Source organism: Mesoplodon densirostris, chromosome 16, assembly GCF_025265405.1.
Source record: "Mesoplodon densirostris isolate mMesDen1 chromosome 16, mMesDen1 primary haplotype, whole genome shotgun sequence".
Taxonomy (NCBI): domain Eukaryota; kingdom Metazoa; phylum Chordata; class Mammalia; order Artiodactyla; family Ziphiidae; genus Mesoplodon; species Mesoplodon densirostris.
The window spans coordinates 19,154,910-19,168,833 of NC_082676.1; the positions used below are offsets into that span (position 1 = coordinate 19,154,910).

General features: G+C 46.8%; 1 protein-coding gene across 2 annotated transcripts in view; it reads left to right on the top strand.

The window, feature by feature from the left end:
* The first annotated feature begins 816 nt into the window (after positions 1-816).
* Positions 817-13,924, top strand: part of ZHX3 (zinc fingers and homeoboxes 3) — a 121,308-nt gene continuing 108,200 nt past the window's right edge. The window contains exon 1 of one of the 2 annotated variants that reach the window (XM_060120612.1): positions 817-897. The gene's annotated coding sequence lies outside the window, so the exon portion shown is untranslated. Of the gene's footprint in view, positions 898-1,191; positions 1,324-13,924 lie in introns of those variants that run through there. The other variant, XM_060120611.1, reaches the window with a different exon arrangement.

The following is a 13,924-nucleotide window of genomic DNA, read 5'->3' on the forward strand; positions in this document are numbered from 1 at the left end:
AAAAAGGTGCCTGAAACATGTGACAAAAACTCAGAAAAGGGTCACCCTCACCTCAGGCGATACAGGTTCCACAACAGAAGCTGTGAAAAAAGAGCATTATTGTACCTGAGGGGGCTAACTGATGCTTGAAAGTTCTCAAGTACCTGAAGACTTAATGTTAAGAAAGCAGTTATCGGAAGTCGTCGTTGTGTTAAGAAACAGAAGAGACAAAAAATTGCAGTGCTGTGCTAGTGGGATAAAAGAAAAACGAAATCCCAGGCGATGCTCGTTGGGAAACACGGGAGTGGGAGGAGAGGGGCCGGGAAACGGCCAGGGTCCCTGCCCTGCCTGCATCTTTTTGAAAGTACAGCCTGGCGTGGTTTTCCTCAGGTGGTCCTCTAGAAGGACCAGGATACGGAGTACAAAAGCTGGGAACCTCCAGAGCCGCAGCATCCGCCCCCGGTCCCCTCCTTCTCCGCCCCCTTCAGCCTCCACGCGGGGAGAAGCGGGAGCAGCGCCTGCGCATGCGCCTGGGGTAAGGTCCGCTCTCTGCGACGTCAGGGGGCTTGCGCCCGCACGAAAGCCCCGCCCCCCGGGCTCCAGAGGCGACCTGGGCGGGGGGCCTCGGGCCACGCCCCCAGCCGAGCCGAGCGGGGCCGAGCGGAACCGAGCGCCTCCGAGTGCGGCCGAGCCGAGCCGAGCGGCCCGGAGTCGGTTGGTGCAGCTGCGTCCCCGCCGCCCAGCAGTCTGCGGCTCCGGCGTCGCCGCCGCCGCTGCCGCCGCCGCCTCCGCCGCCGCCGCCGCCGCCGCCTCCGCCTCCGCGGGGCCTGCGCCGGCCGGCCGGCCGCCCGCCCGCCGGGAGGGAGGCCCGGAGCGCGGGGAGAGCAGCCCGGCCGCGGGCGCCCCCGCCGCTGCCAGGTGAGCGCCCGCCGCGGCCCGCCGGCCCAGTGTGCCCCCGCGACTGTCAGTCCCCGTGTGTGTGTGTGTCTCCTCTTGTCAGCCCCCTGTGTCTGCGCGAGCTCCTCCCACCACACCTGGCCCCCGGCCCTGCCCGCAGTGTCCGCCACCCCCTCCCGCCGGCTGCCCCGGGTCTTTCTGTCAGCCGCCAGCACCCCCTGGCTGGGACGCTCCGCCCCTTCCCCCCGAAGCCCCACCCTCCGCCCCATCTGTCATCAACCCCCCTCCCCCCCGAACTCACTGCTGGCTCGGGCACCCTGGAGGCGTGAGGGTGCCGCCGTCGCCGCTCCCGGGGTCCGAGTAGCCCCCGCGGGCCACACGGCTGCAACGAGGGGGTTGTGGCGGGGCAGTGGGGGTGTCCGCAGATGCCCGCCGGACCATGTGAGGGTGCGTGTCCCCGTGTGCGCCGGCTGTGAGCACCGCGTGTATGCCCGAGCGCCGGGAGGGGAGCGCGGGGGGCGGCCTGACCAACGTGGGGCGGAGGTGCCGGGCGGCCGAGAGCCACTTGCTCCAAGTCCCTCGCGCCGGCTTCGTCCTGCGGGGATGGGGGCAGCCCCAGCTTCTGGTCCGCTCGGCCAGGGAGGCAGCTGAGCCGGGACTCGAGCCACTCTGGGTGCAGTAGACTCCTCCATCCTGAGACCGGTGTTTGCCCTCGAAAAGGCAGCGAAGCTGGGCTCTGGCTCCCCGGATGCCGCAGGTGGCATGTGAGCAGAGTTTGGGGGCTTGCTAAACCTTCCCAGTTTGGGATTTCAATTCATAGAAGCCTGTCGGAAATGATTGAGGAGTGGGTGGGATGAGGAGCTCAGGTGGAAAGTGTTTTGAGAGCTTGAGTCATTTTGAGTTGCGTGGTTTGCATTTCTGAGCAGTGATTGCCCTGGGCTTTTGCCATGCGAGAAAATGTTATGTGGTGGTGGTGGGGGGGAGGGGGGTGTAGAGGAGGAGGGAGGGCACACTCCTTTCCGTCTTTATCTGTGTCATGCGGACGTATAGTATGTTTATTCATGAGACCTCCACACATCCTCAGTTTTAAGAAGGATTACAGTAGTTTCCATTTATACATGCTCTTGTATGCTGTTATCTTGATGTTCTTTATTTGCAGTAACTTCGTATTGCATATTTCAAAACTAAGAGAAAATGCGTCCTAAAACAATTGGTATTTTGCCGGATAATGCTCAACCACGGAGAAAGAGCCAAAAGCGCACTTCATTAGCTGGAACAACTTATTCGGGCTTAATTTGTTTCTAAGAGACATACAGTGGAAAAATCCAGAAGCGGCATAGTAGTAGCTAAGAGTGTTAGGAAATTAATGAAAAGGGCCCTTCTATTGCTGCCTTGGAAAGATGGTATCAAAGTTGCTGTAGAGCACAGAGCTGCTATGTAATGATAAACATATTAACCAAGTTGGTTTTGTGACCTTGATACATTGCGTGGCGCTTGATTTGTACAGTGCTTCGTAACAGGAAAACATTGCATGGGAAGCAGGGTAATTTGGGGAGAAAATGGTCCCCATTTTTTTTGGTCATATTTAAATAAGATTTCAGACTAGGGCAGTCTCATGTGGGAGTGGGTTTTTTTCTTTTCTAAGATAACATCAAAAATTACAAAAATAACTCATGTTTAAGGCAGAAAACTAGGAAAAAAAACCCTAAGAAAAGCATAAGAAAAACCCCACCATCCCACAAACCATAGTAAACCATAGTTTGGTATTTATCCCGTTAGTCTTTTGTTCCCATGTGTAAGTATTTTTTTTTCTTACAGAAATGCTGCTGTACCATAAGATTGTTTTATTGTCTGCTTTTTTACACTTATAGATTGTGAGAGGTATATCTTGGTTTAATAAGAACTTGTTCCTTTTTCGAGCCTTTTAAAAAGATTAGGTCCTTTGCTGAGAGAGCTCCAACAACTTCACATCTTAAAGTCCTTGCCTTGGTCTACGAGGCTACCTCTCTGTTCTCACTTCCAGCCTTGCCAGGCAGATCTTTTTGCTATTCCTTAAAAACCTCAAGCATGCGCCAGCCTCAGCGCCTTTGCATTTGCTGTTGCGTCGGCTTGGAAGTCTGTTCCCTGGACACCATGGTTCTTCCCTCAGGCTCTGCTCCCACGTAACCTTTCAAGGCCTTTCCCTGACCACTCTGTGGAGGATACACCCCATTCCCCTGTCCTCCTTAACCGACCTTACTTTTCTCCATGGCACTTACCACCACTTGGCAAATACCTATTTATTTGTTGGTTTATTGTCTCTTTCCCTCGGTTAATCTGGAAGTGTGAGGCTTTTTTCACTGGTGTATCTTCAGGGCCCAGAAGAGGACCTGACCCATTTTGGTGCTTAATCAATATTTGTTGAATGAATGAATGCTTACTACCCATCCATGCATGTAACCTTCCTGGTAGCCTCCTAGGCTTTAATTAAATTAATTAATTAATTAATTTATTTATTAACATCTTTATTGGAGTATAATTGCTTTACAATGGTGTGTTAGTTTCTGCTGTATAACAAAGTGAATCAGCTATACATATACATGTATCCCCATATCTCCTCCCTCTTGCGTCTCCGTCCCACCCTCCCTATCCCACCGCTCTAGGTGGTCACAAAGCACCGAGCTGATCTCCCTGTGCTATGCGGCTGCTTCCCACTAGCTATCCATTTTACATTTGGTAGTATATATAAGTCCATGCCACTCTCTCACTTCGTCCCAGCTTACCCTGCCCCCTCCCCGTGTCCGCAAGTCCATTCTCTACGTCTGCATCTTTATTCCTGTCCTGCCTGTAGGTTCATCAGAACCATTTATTTTTTTCCTCCTAGGCTTTTAGATTGCTATATCATGAAGTGGGATAACAATCCTTTAAAAGTCAGGATAGTCCTCTCCTTTACATATCTGAGGAGAAGAATTTTACAAAGTGAGGCTTATGATCTTAAAAAGAATTACGATCTTGATTTAACTTGAACAGTTGAGGGAAGGAACAGTTTTGGCAAATGTTACTGACTCTCCTTATGCATTATACCTGTGTTACATTGGAAATCTTTGAAACGTATAAAGTATCTCAGTTGTGTTTACTGCTGTGATTTCAGTGTGGTAGTTCTTAGTGATAGTATTAGCCTCAAGAGGATAGTGAGTTTTCTGTGTCAACAGATACCCAGAGATATAATTACAGCTTTAATGCATTTTCATCTGAGGAGTAGCTGTTATATTTACTTATTTTCCTGGCAGTTTTATCCTTTTCAATTCCCTGGTTATCAGTTTTTGGATGGCCTAGCAGGTAACTTAAGTTTTTTTTTTAAAAACATTTAAAAATAAATCCTTGATCTCTTGAGCATTTTACAACTCTCACGTGACTCTTGAACTGTTTGAAAGTACCAGCTTCATCTTTCAGGATGAAATGACATCTGTAGTAGAACATATAATTGCATTTTCATTATAAGGAAGGGAAAAATTGTATATTGGGGTAGAATTTTTACAGAGAGAATATAGTGTGAGTGTAAGCTTTCTAAAAGCTTAAATTTCAAGTAGGCAATCTTTAATTTCAGTGAGTTTTTGAAAAGAATCCTTGCTTTTTGCTCTAAAGGGAAAGAATTCCTTTGAACACAATCCAAACCTTCAAAATCTTTTTTCTTATGCCTCAAACATATGAGAACTTGGGGGAAAAATCCTAATTGAAAAATTTTATTCTTTTAAGTCCTAAAGGGAGTGTGTTAAGAATTAATTTTTCTTTGTTCCACGGGCATTTATCAAGCACATAGTCGGGGCAGTTCTGTGTGGTTTTGTATGGGCTACATTACCACGCTTCGTTTTAGATTACCGACCCGATTTGGTATTACTACTTCTCTTTTCTTGCTTGGCTACCTCCCTTCTCTCATCATAGTCTCTTCCTAAGTGATCTCATCCATTCCCAGGGCTTGATTACCCTCTAGATGCAGATGACTACCTCAGTAACACCTCCCGCCTGGACCCTTCTTTGGTTCTAGACTTACATTTTTACCTACCGCCCCCCTTCTCTCTCTCCTGGCAGCCTCGCAGTGATCTCAAACTTCACGTGTCCAAAATCGATTGCTCAATCTCCCTCTCAAACTTCCAAATTTGTATTCCTCATTCTTGACCCCTCTCCCCTCTCTTATCCAGCTTTCCCCTGCCCTGAGCCTTCCCTGTCTCAATGTCATTACTGTCCATTCATCGTTTCACCAGAGACCTGAAAGTTGACCTGGATTTTTCCCGATTCCTCACCCTACCTCCAGTCCGTCAGCGTGGCCTGTTGGCCTAGCTTCCAGGTACTTCAGATCCTCCCTTCCCTCCGTCCTCCTAATCCAGCCACCGTCTTCTCTCAGCTGGATGACTGTCCCTGCCTGTCACCTGGTCTCCCAGCATCCACTCCTGCCTTCTCTAACCCGTTCTCCTGCCAGCAGCCAGTGAGCCTAGCAGCCCCTGTCACCCCGCTCACCCCCTGCCCACTTCGAGGCTTCCCACCGCCCTCAGACCCACGTGCACACTTACTCAGGTGCCGGCCTCTGTCTCCTTTCTGCCCTGCTCCTGGCTCGCTGCGCTCCTGTCAGGTGGGATCATCATCGATTCCTCTCAATGCCAAGTTCTTCTCTTCTGTACAGCCCTTCCCTCTGCCCGGCACTGTTCCCCCGACTCTTCTCGTGGAAGGTCCTTCTCCAACATCTGGGCTCAGCAAAAATGTCCCTCCTCAGAGGAGCCTCTTCCCTGATCACCCCTTTACAGTAGCTTCCTCCCCATTGTCTCCCTCTCAGTACGCGTGCATTTCCTGCTAGCATTTCACTAAAATTCCAAGTATTTCGTTCATATGTTTGTTTCCTTCTTTATTGTCTACTCCAGTAGACTGCAAGACCAAGAGGGCAGGGACAGCCTTGGCCTGTTTATGGTCCAGTCTGGGCACCGTGCTCTGCCTAGACTCCACCAGCTGCAGGTCCCCAGTACCTTCTGAATGATAAGAATTATTGTAACAGCTAACCTTTCTTGAGACTATGTGCCAGGTCCGTGGCTAAGTGTGTTCGTGCATTATCTCTAAATCTCTGGGAGAACCTACTGATGTGGTGATGGTTATTATATTATCATTATATTATTATATTACCATCATTATTATCATTTGGGTTTTTTTTTTTGTTTTGAGAAAACTGAGCTTAGAGAAGTAATTTTTAAAATATGGCCGCTAAGAAAGCTAGAATTTGGATCTGTATGATCTGACTGTAGAATTCATTGCTTCCCTTTGATTCATTGCTGCCTTCTGATATGAATGTAGGAATGAGTGAATGAATGTGGAATATGCGGTGATATTAATATTGGGTGGTTCTTCATGTTTGTGTTTCTGAGCATATATTGGAGTATAAAAAAAATGCTTGGGTTAGGGTGGTGCATTTCCTGGGAAGTTTCTGTTGATAACCACTGTGCCAAAGCACAGAGATTAGTTTGTGTTTGGGCTCTGTGTTTTACTTTTACCTTTGCCACTTTCTAGCTGCAAGCTCTTGGGCAAATTCCTTAACATGTCTGTTTTTTTTAGCTGGCAATGGAGAAAAATAATAGTTCTTATCTCACAGGGTCATTGTGAGTAGCATAATTATACACAAAAAACAGTCAGTGTTAGCTATCAATATTAATATTATAAGGAGGAAAAAAAAGTTAGGAAAAGACTTTTAGTCCCATCAACAAACTAGAGTTTGGTTAAGAGTGAAAGACAGTGCTTCCCTGGTGGCACAGTGGTTAAGAGTCCACCTGTCGATGCAGGGGACGCGGGTTCGTGCCCCAGTCCAGGAAGATCCCACATGCCGCAGGGCGGCTGGGCCCGTGAGCCATGGCCGCTGAGCCTACGCGTCTGGAGCCTGTGCTCCGCAATGGGAGAGGCCACAACAGTGAGAGGCCCGCATACCCTAAAAAAAAAAAAAAAGAGTGAAAGACAGAAACCATAACTAACAGTAGTGTTTCAGTGCCTCTGGTTTTGAGTTTATAAAAATCGTCAGGGAATTAACTATTTGGCTTGGGATTTATAATCATTCTATTGATGTATGCAACTTTATGTTTGTATTTAAACTTGTTCAATGCTTGTAGGTAAGATAGTTTTGTTTTCTTCTTTTTCTTTTTAAACTCCTCCCAGTCTTAAAAAGATTCTCAGGGTAGAGGGATCCTTTGAGAGGCTGGCTATTTTTTTTCCCCATTCACCACCGTTACAGCTTACTTCAGTTATGCTTATCACCAGGGAGTTTACTTCAAATAACCAAGCAAACAGTAGGCCAGCACAGGCATGGATGGGCTTGGCAGCCCTTACAATGGAATATCTGGGCACAGTTGCATTTTCTGGTGGGATGGCTTAAGAGCAAGCGCCAGTCTGATGACTTCCATCATCTTTGTGGAATAGAGGGTGAGATTGTCCTCTAAGAGTAAGAGGGAAGAGGTCAGAGGAAAATCAAGGAGACTTGACATACAGTTGAGGTCAGGAAGAGGAAGAGTGAACTTGGGGCAACGTCCATGACCTCTCGGCAGTATGCAGGGCTCTGTTGAGGTAGGAGACCGTGGATTGATCAGGGCGCCAGGAACATTCAGCTGCCTGGGTTTAGGAGCAAAGGAGACATATAGCTGGACTGAGCCAGGGTTGAGCTTTGCTGAGGGTGAGCAGCGGAAGGACAGTGGAGCAGAGGAAGTGAGGGTGTTGAGCAGGGAGTGATGAACACGAGCAGTAAGGGGGTCTCTGCTGCACGCGGATGAGAAAGGACCAGAGATGTGGATGAAGTCAAGCAGTGGATGTATTGGAGCGGTGGAGCAGCAGGAGGATGTGGTTAGAGCGGGACGTGTGAGCGGAAGATTTCAGAGTTGGAGCAATGAATTACTGGACATGGGTTTTGCCACAGACATAAGTGGCTGAAGTGAAGCGAACTTAGTGAAGGAGGGCAAGTAACTGAGGCTGGAGTGTTGTTTGGGTCATCCATGTGGTTATCCAAGCCATCAAAAGGGTGGCGGGACACTTGGGGTGGAGAGAAGGAAGGCGTGCCAAATCTTCGGTGAATGACATACTGGCAATGAGAAGAGGTGTGATGACCAGCCTGCAGGAGCCGCAGAGGATCAGGGCATTCATTGGCAGAGCAGTGACCTGGAAGCCTTGTGGCTTGCAAGGTCTCTTTGGAAGAAGTTGGCCTTGGCCCAGGTTCATTATGCTTCTGAAGGAATCCCAATTCTAGGTGGGCAGCATGGATGGCATATAGATTTGTGTTTCTAAACCTGGTCGTGGAAATCATCTGAGGGTCTGTGTTAAAAACACAGATTCCAGGGCTCCACCCCAGGCCCACTGAATTAGAATTTCTAGGAGAGGGCATTTTAACACTCCGCCCTCCACACACATACCTGGTAGTCCTTTATAATTAGGCAAGTTTGGGAAATGTGGCTGTAATGGGTAAGAACACGGGGTCTGGAGGCCGACTGCCTGGGTCTGAAGTGAGGCTGGTGAGAGAGAGCCTTAGCCGGTGACTCTTAATAGCTTGCCTTTCCAGGTCTAGCTGATACCAGATGCACTGAATTAAGGGACCCTCCATTAGAGGCAAACCCCCTGACGAAAGCAGGAAGAGACAGCTGGTGATGACAGAGACAAAAACTCTCCACAAAATAATTCAAAGTACAGCAGTTTGGGGACATTCATAGAGGAAACAGTCTTGTTTGCCTCTGTGGTCTCCAAATACATTAATTAATCATAATTGCTATCCTGTTCAGCAGGAATAGGTCAAATTATGGTTTGGTTAGTTCAGAAAGGTTGAGAAGGAAGTAATGCGATTGAATTTAGAAAGCTTTCTGTCCTAATCTTGCATGTTTTAGTGCTTCAGTTATCAGTACAATTAACTTATGTGACGCAGTTCTGTCTCTGAAGATACTGGATTAAAACACCCTTTACTCAATGACAAGGCAAAGACAAGAGCGGTTATTATCCCTGAGGGGCTGCGAACATGCCTAGATCCTTAATATCATGATACCAGCAACCCTACCACCCCATTCTCCCTATTTTTATGAAGAAAATTCTGTTTGTTTCCATGACAAGGAAAAGGAATCCTGCAAAAAGCATAGCTGCTGGGGAGGGAACGTGGAGTTCACCATCCTGGGCTGACCACTTAGAATCCCTTGTTGCTGGTGAGGAGGGTTTGAGTTGAGTGTTTGGAATATTAAACCATACTCACCACCTGTTTTGTCGTGCCCACACACTAAAGCTTTGGGAAGAGGATGTTGTTACCCTGCTAGAAGTGGTTGCTTTGGACCTTGCGCCTGAGACTTGAATTGCTCGATCGTGTGCTCTGTTCCGTATTTCCAGACTGAGGAGCCTGGCTTTCACACTGGTGAACTGGGTGTCAAACATGGCGTAGCATCTTGGCTATATTCCTGTCACTTATCACGTCCTCCCACGCGCCGTCTCATCTCCCTGCTGAACTGCAGATACAGCCATTCGAACGCACGTCTTGAGACCAGTGGAGGTTTAGCAGTGCCAGCTCCACCAGAGCTTTCTGTTTGCAAGTTGAGATGAACGAATTCCCTTTTAGGAAAAAAAACCCAAACAAACAGGAGTTTAGAGTATTTTTACCTTGTAGAAAAACACTTTCTCTAAAGCTGAGAAATACTGACAGAGGCCAAAGAGGATTTTAACGATACTAACGTGTTCTCTAATGTCACACTTCCCCGCCCTCCAGAGCTCGGGAACCCTTGAAGGCTCTGCTGTGCTATGGTGCCCTTTACAGCGTCTGAATCTCTAAGAGTATTTCAGTTTGTGAAGTGTTTGTAGGCCTGCCTTGAACTAGGCACCTTGGTATTAAAAAAGAAGGTCTCTGGTCTCCAGGAACTTTTTTTTTTTTTTTTTTAAGTTAGACAAGGTGCACTTAAATCTCTAACCTCAAGCAGACCATGCAGTGTGCTGCAAAGGAGGTATAATCAAAATGTGGGATCACAGCCAAAGAGAGGTTATTTCTGGTGGTGGGTAGAGGTGGCAAGAGGGGGTTGGAGGATGCTTTCAGGGAATGTTTGTGATCAGACTGGATCTTGAAAGTTGGATAGAATTTTGAACTATTTTTTATATTCTTTGTTTACTAAGGCATCATTTACTTTAGCAAGACTATAGAAATATTTCGGTGCTTAATGAATTAGCGTTCAGTTATCTAAATGACTCACTCATCCAGAATGCCTCACGCCTTAATTATTTTGGATAACTTGTCTCTGTAAGTAAAATATGAAGTATTAAGGAATGTATGATGGAGAAGGGCTTTTATGGAAGCCCTTAAAGGTAATCTTGGAATCACAGTGGATATCTCAAATCCCTGAAGAAATGGAAATACAGTGCTGTGGTGGTGACTAGACAATCAGAATGACAATGGAAGGCATATGTTTGGATGTGTGGTTTAGGAACTGGGGGAAGATGGAGCTCTAAGTGATACTGGTGAGAACTTCATAGGAAAGGAATAGTCTGCCGGGTTAGGAGGCCTCTTGAACACCATAATAAACTGAAGGCGGCCAGCTTCTTCTTGTTCTCCCTTGCTCTAGCATGGCTGAGCACACGGGGTTTTACAGGAAGGCTGTGAAGCCATGCCCAGAATTTCTCTTCCTGCCCCAAGCCTCTGTGTTCCTTGTTGCTGGGCTTGTCCTGCCTCAGACCTGCATCTTCGTGCCACAGATTCTGTCGTGTTGATGTGTGTCCTTCTGGGTGAATCCACACTCCTTTAGCAAGCCCATTTCTTGCCATGGTAAGTTAGCGACAGCTGGACCATTGTACCAGCCTTGCAAATGGTTATATTATGCCAGAGACCTTGCAGTTTTTTCTTTCCCACGAGAAGACTCTATTTTCAATCTCCCCCTTGCTCCGTCAAGCCAACACTTTATTTTCTAAGAAGCTGAAAAACATACAACTTGCTACCTTTTGTGCTGAAATGGGGCCCTGGCTCAGAATTCTGATCCCTTTGGGAATCAACACATACAGTTTTGAAAAGATAGTATTTTCTGCTTATTCCTGATAATGCCAATAGCATTTTAAAAGCCGAGATATTTGGCAATGCTGTATGTCCCAATCTACCATGCAGGTGACTAAAACAACTCTAAGAAAATGAATTCAGTTGCTCACCAGTAATGTTCTTTTTATGTGTCTGCTGTGTGTCAGGTACTGTGCTAGACACTGTTGGGAGCAAGTCAGACGTGGTCTCCCTCTGGCCTCACATCACTGACAGTCTGGCAGCTCCATGGCCAGGAAGCCACCATAGCTTTGTAGCGTAACGGTAGGCGGAGGTGGAAAGGCCTGGTGTCTAGTCCTGCTTTTGCCTTTTATCAATTACATGACGTTAGATGTTTGCCTCTCTTTTCTGTCAACTGGACTAAAACATCTTTTTAAAAGGTTTATAAGAGTTTTATCATACTTAAATGACAGTACATAAATAAGAGTTTTGAAAAGGTCGAGTTACTATATATGCAAATATAGGTGGGGGTAATCAGCTTTGTTCAGTAGGAATAGCTAATGGAGAGTTTCCACTACTCCATGGCTTCAGAGAATCACCAAATATAATATTTGGACTATATATTATTAATATTTCACTAATTCTAATGTTTATTAATAATAAATAAAAAACCCAGCGATTTTTTGGTGCCTGGAGTTAATAAGACTACTTAGTCATCCCTAAAGAACTATAGATTTAATACATATTGGCAGTATTTCAGAAAGCAATATGTGCTTCTAGATATTTAGTATATAACTACAACAATGTATATATGATAGTGCTAATAATCTAATATATACCATGGAATTATAGTACGGTAAGACAAAAATGTATCTGAATAATAATCATAATAAAATAAAACGTATCCCTTGTAAGTAGTAGAAGATACTTTTAGTTTTTGCAGATTTTGATAAAGAGTTTTGAACTGCGTGGGTCCTTTTTGGTTCTGACCTTCTGTTGATTTTATGGTCCCCTCATACCTGTCACTGAAGAACTAAGACCTTTCATTGTAGATATTTTCTGTAGCAACCTAGACATGACCCTTAGTTTTTCTGAGCCTCAAATTACTCATAAAATGTGGCCTTTTCTTGGCCACACCAACTTCACGGGGTTGTTGAGACATTCAAGTTGGGACTGATGTGCTACTTTCAGTGTGAGGGTCCCCATTTGGTTGTAGGGATAGTGGTCAGGTAATTCTGGCAAGTGAATGCCCCGGAAGGGCTGTGTCTTGATTTACAGCCCAGCCCTTGTTCAAGTTTCCTGATTCTTCTTCATCACAATTCAGTGCCTTCAGTGCCATCCTTTTGTCCCATTCGCATTTAAAAGCATTTCGGGGACTTTCCTGGTGGCGCAGTGGTTAAGAATCCGCCTGCCAATGCAGGGGACATGGGTTTGAGCCCTGGTCCGGGAAGATCCCACATGCCGTGGAGCAGCTAAGCCCGTGTGCCACAACTACTGAGCTTGCATGCCACAACTACTGAAGCCCGCGTGCCTAGAGCCCATGCTCCGCAACAAAGAGAAGCCACCGCAATGGGAAGCCTGCGCACCGCAATGAAGAGTAGCCCCCTCTCCCTGCAACTAGAGAAAGCCCGCACGTGGCAATGAAGACCCAACGCAGCCAAAAATAAATAAATGAATAAAAGCATTTCGTTTTATACCCAGTTGGTCATTAGCCAACATTTATGGAGCTTCTGCTATGTGTCAGGCATTGTGTAGGGTGCTGTGGATGTAGAGGTGAGAGGGCCAGACCCTGACTCCAGAGTGCCTGTTTAAGTCCAAGACTGTGCATCAGCTCTGGCCTGCATTGCCAGCCTGCTGGTCTTCTCTTCCGATTTCAGACTTGCCAGCCCTTACAATCATGTGAGCCAGTTCCTTAAAATAAATCTCTTAATTTGCATGTGTGTACACACACAACACACACACACACACGCATCCTCTTGGTTCTGTTTTCCTGGAGAACCAAGACTGATATGGTACTCAACAAATGCTGTCATCATCAGTGCAGAAAGAGGTGGAACAAGTGTGGTAAGCAAGATGCTTAGTGGTTTGGTTTTAGCCGTGTTGAATTTGAGGCGCCCATGGAATCCATGGGGAGATACCTGCAGGCCAATGTAGCCAGGGTGTGGAGAGATCACATGAGTGGTCTGGACTGAAGGGATGTAAATTTGGAAGTCACCAGTCTATAGCTGTCAGTTGAAGCTATGTTTGTGGGTGATTTCAGAAAGAGAGAACAGAGTTTGTAAGGTAAGGTGAGGTATCAAAATGGAACCCTAGGAAACACTAACATTTAGGGGAGAGACAGAGGAAGAGGAGCTAGTAAAGGAAACCCAGAAGGAGCAGACAGAGAGGAGGAAGATCAGGAGAGAGTGGATCATGGAAATCATGGCCAGGGAGAATCTCAGGAATGCAGCACTGTCACGTCCCTTATAAAGGTCCAGAGAAGGGTTGCTGTCTGTCCATTGAACCTAGCTCTTAGGAGGTATCATTAGAGGTGACTGTTTCAGTGTCATAATTCATTACAGTGGGTGGAATAGAGGATCTGGGGTGATGAAGTGGAGATGCCTGTTTGCTGCTGCTGCTTCTTGAGGAGCTCAGTTATGATGTATGAGGAGAAGGGGCCGTGAACTTCCTGAGGAAGGGATGATTTTAGGACGTGAGGGGTTCTAGCATGTTCAGAGGCTGAAGAAACAGAGCTAGAAGAAAGGAAGAAGGGAGAGAAAGGACAAATGATTGATCAACGTTTCCTCCGTGGATAGAGGGATGTGCACAGGGTCAGTCGTTTTACCAGAGGAGGGATGCCTCTTTCACTTGGTATGGAAAGGGGAAAGGCTATCTGGGGATACAGATATGTCTATAGAAGCTAGGGGGCTGGAAGTTTTGCCTTCATAAAAGCTTCTGTTTTCTTTGTAAGGTGGACCTCTGGCAACATCTGATAGCCAAGGGGAGAGGGTGCAGTAAGGTCTTTGAAGCAGAGGTAAAGGTATAACATTACTGCTGTGAGACTTGAAAGTGGAGGCTGATTATTGTTCCCCA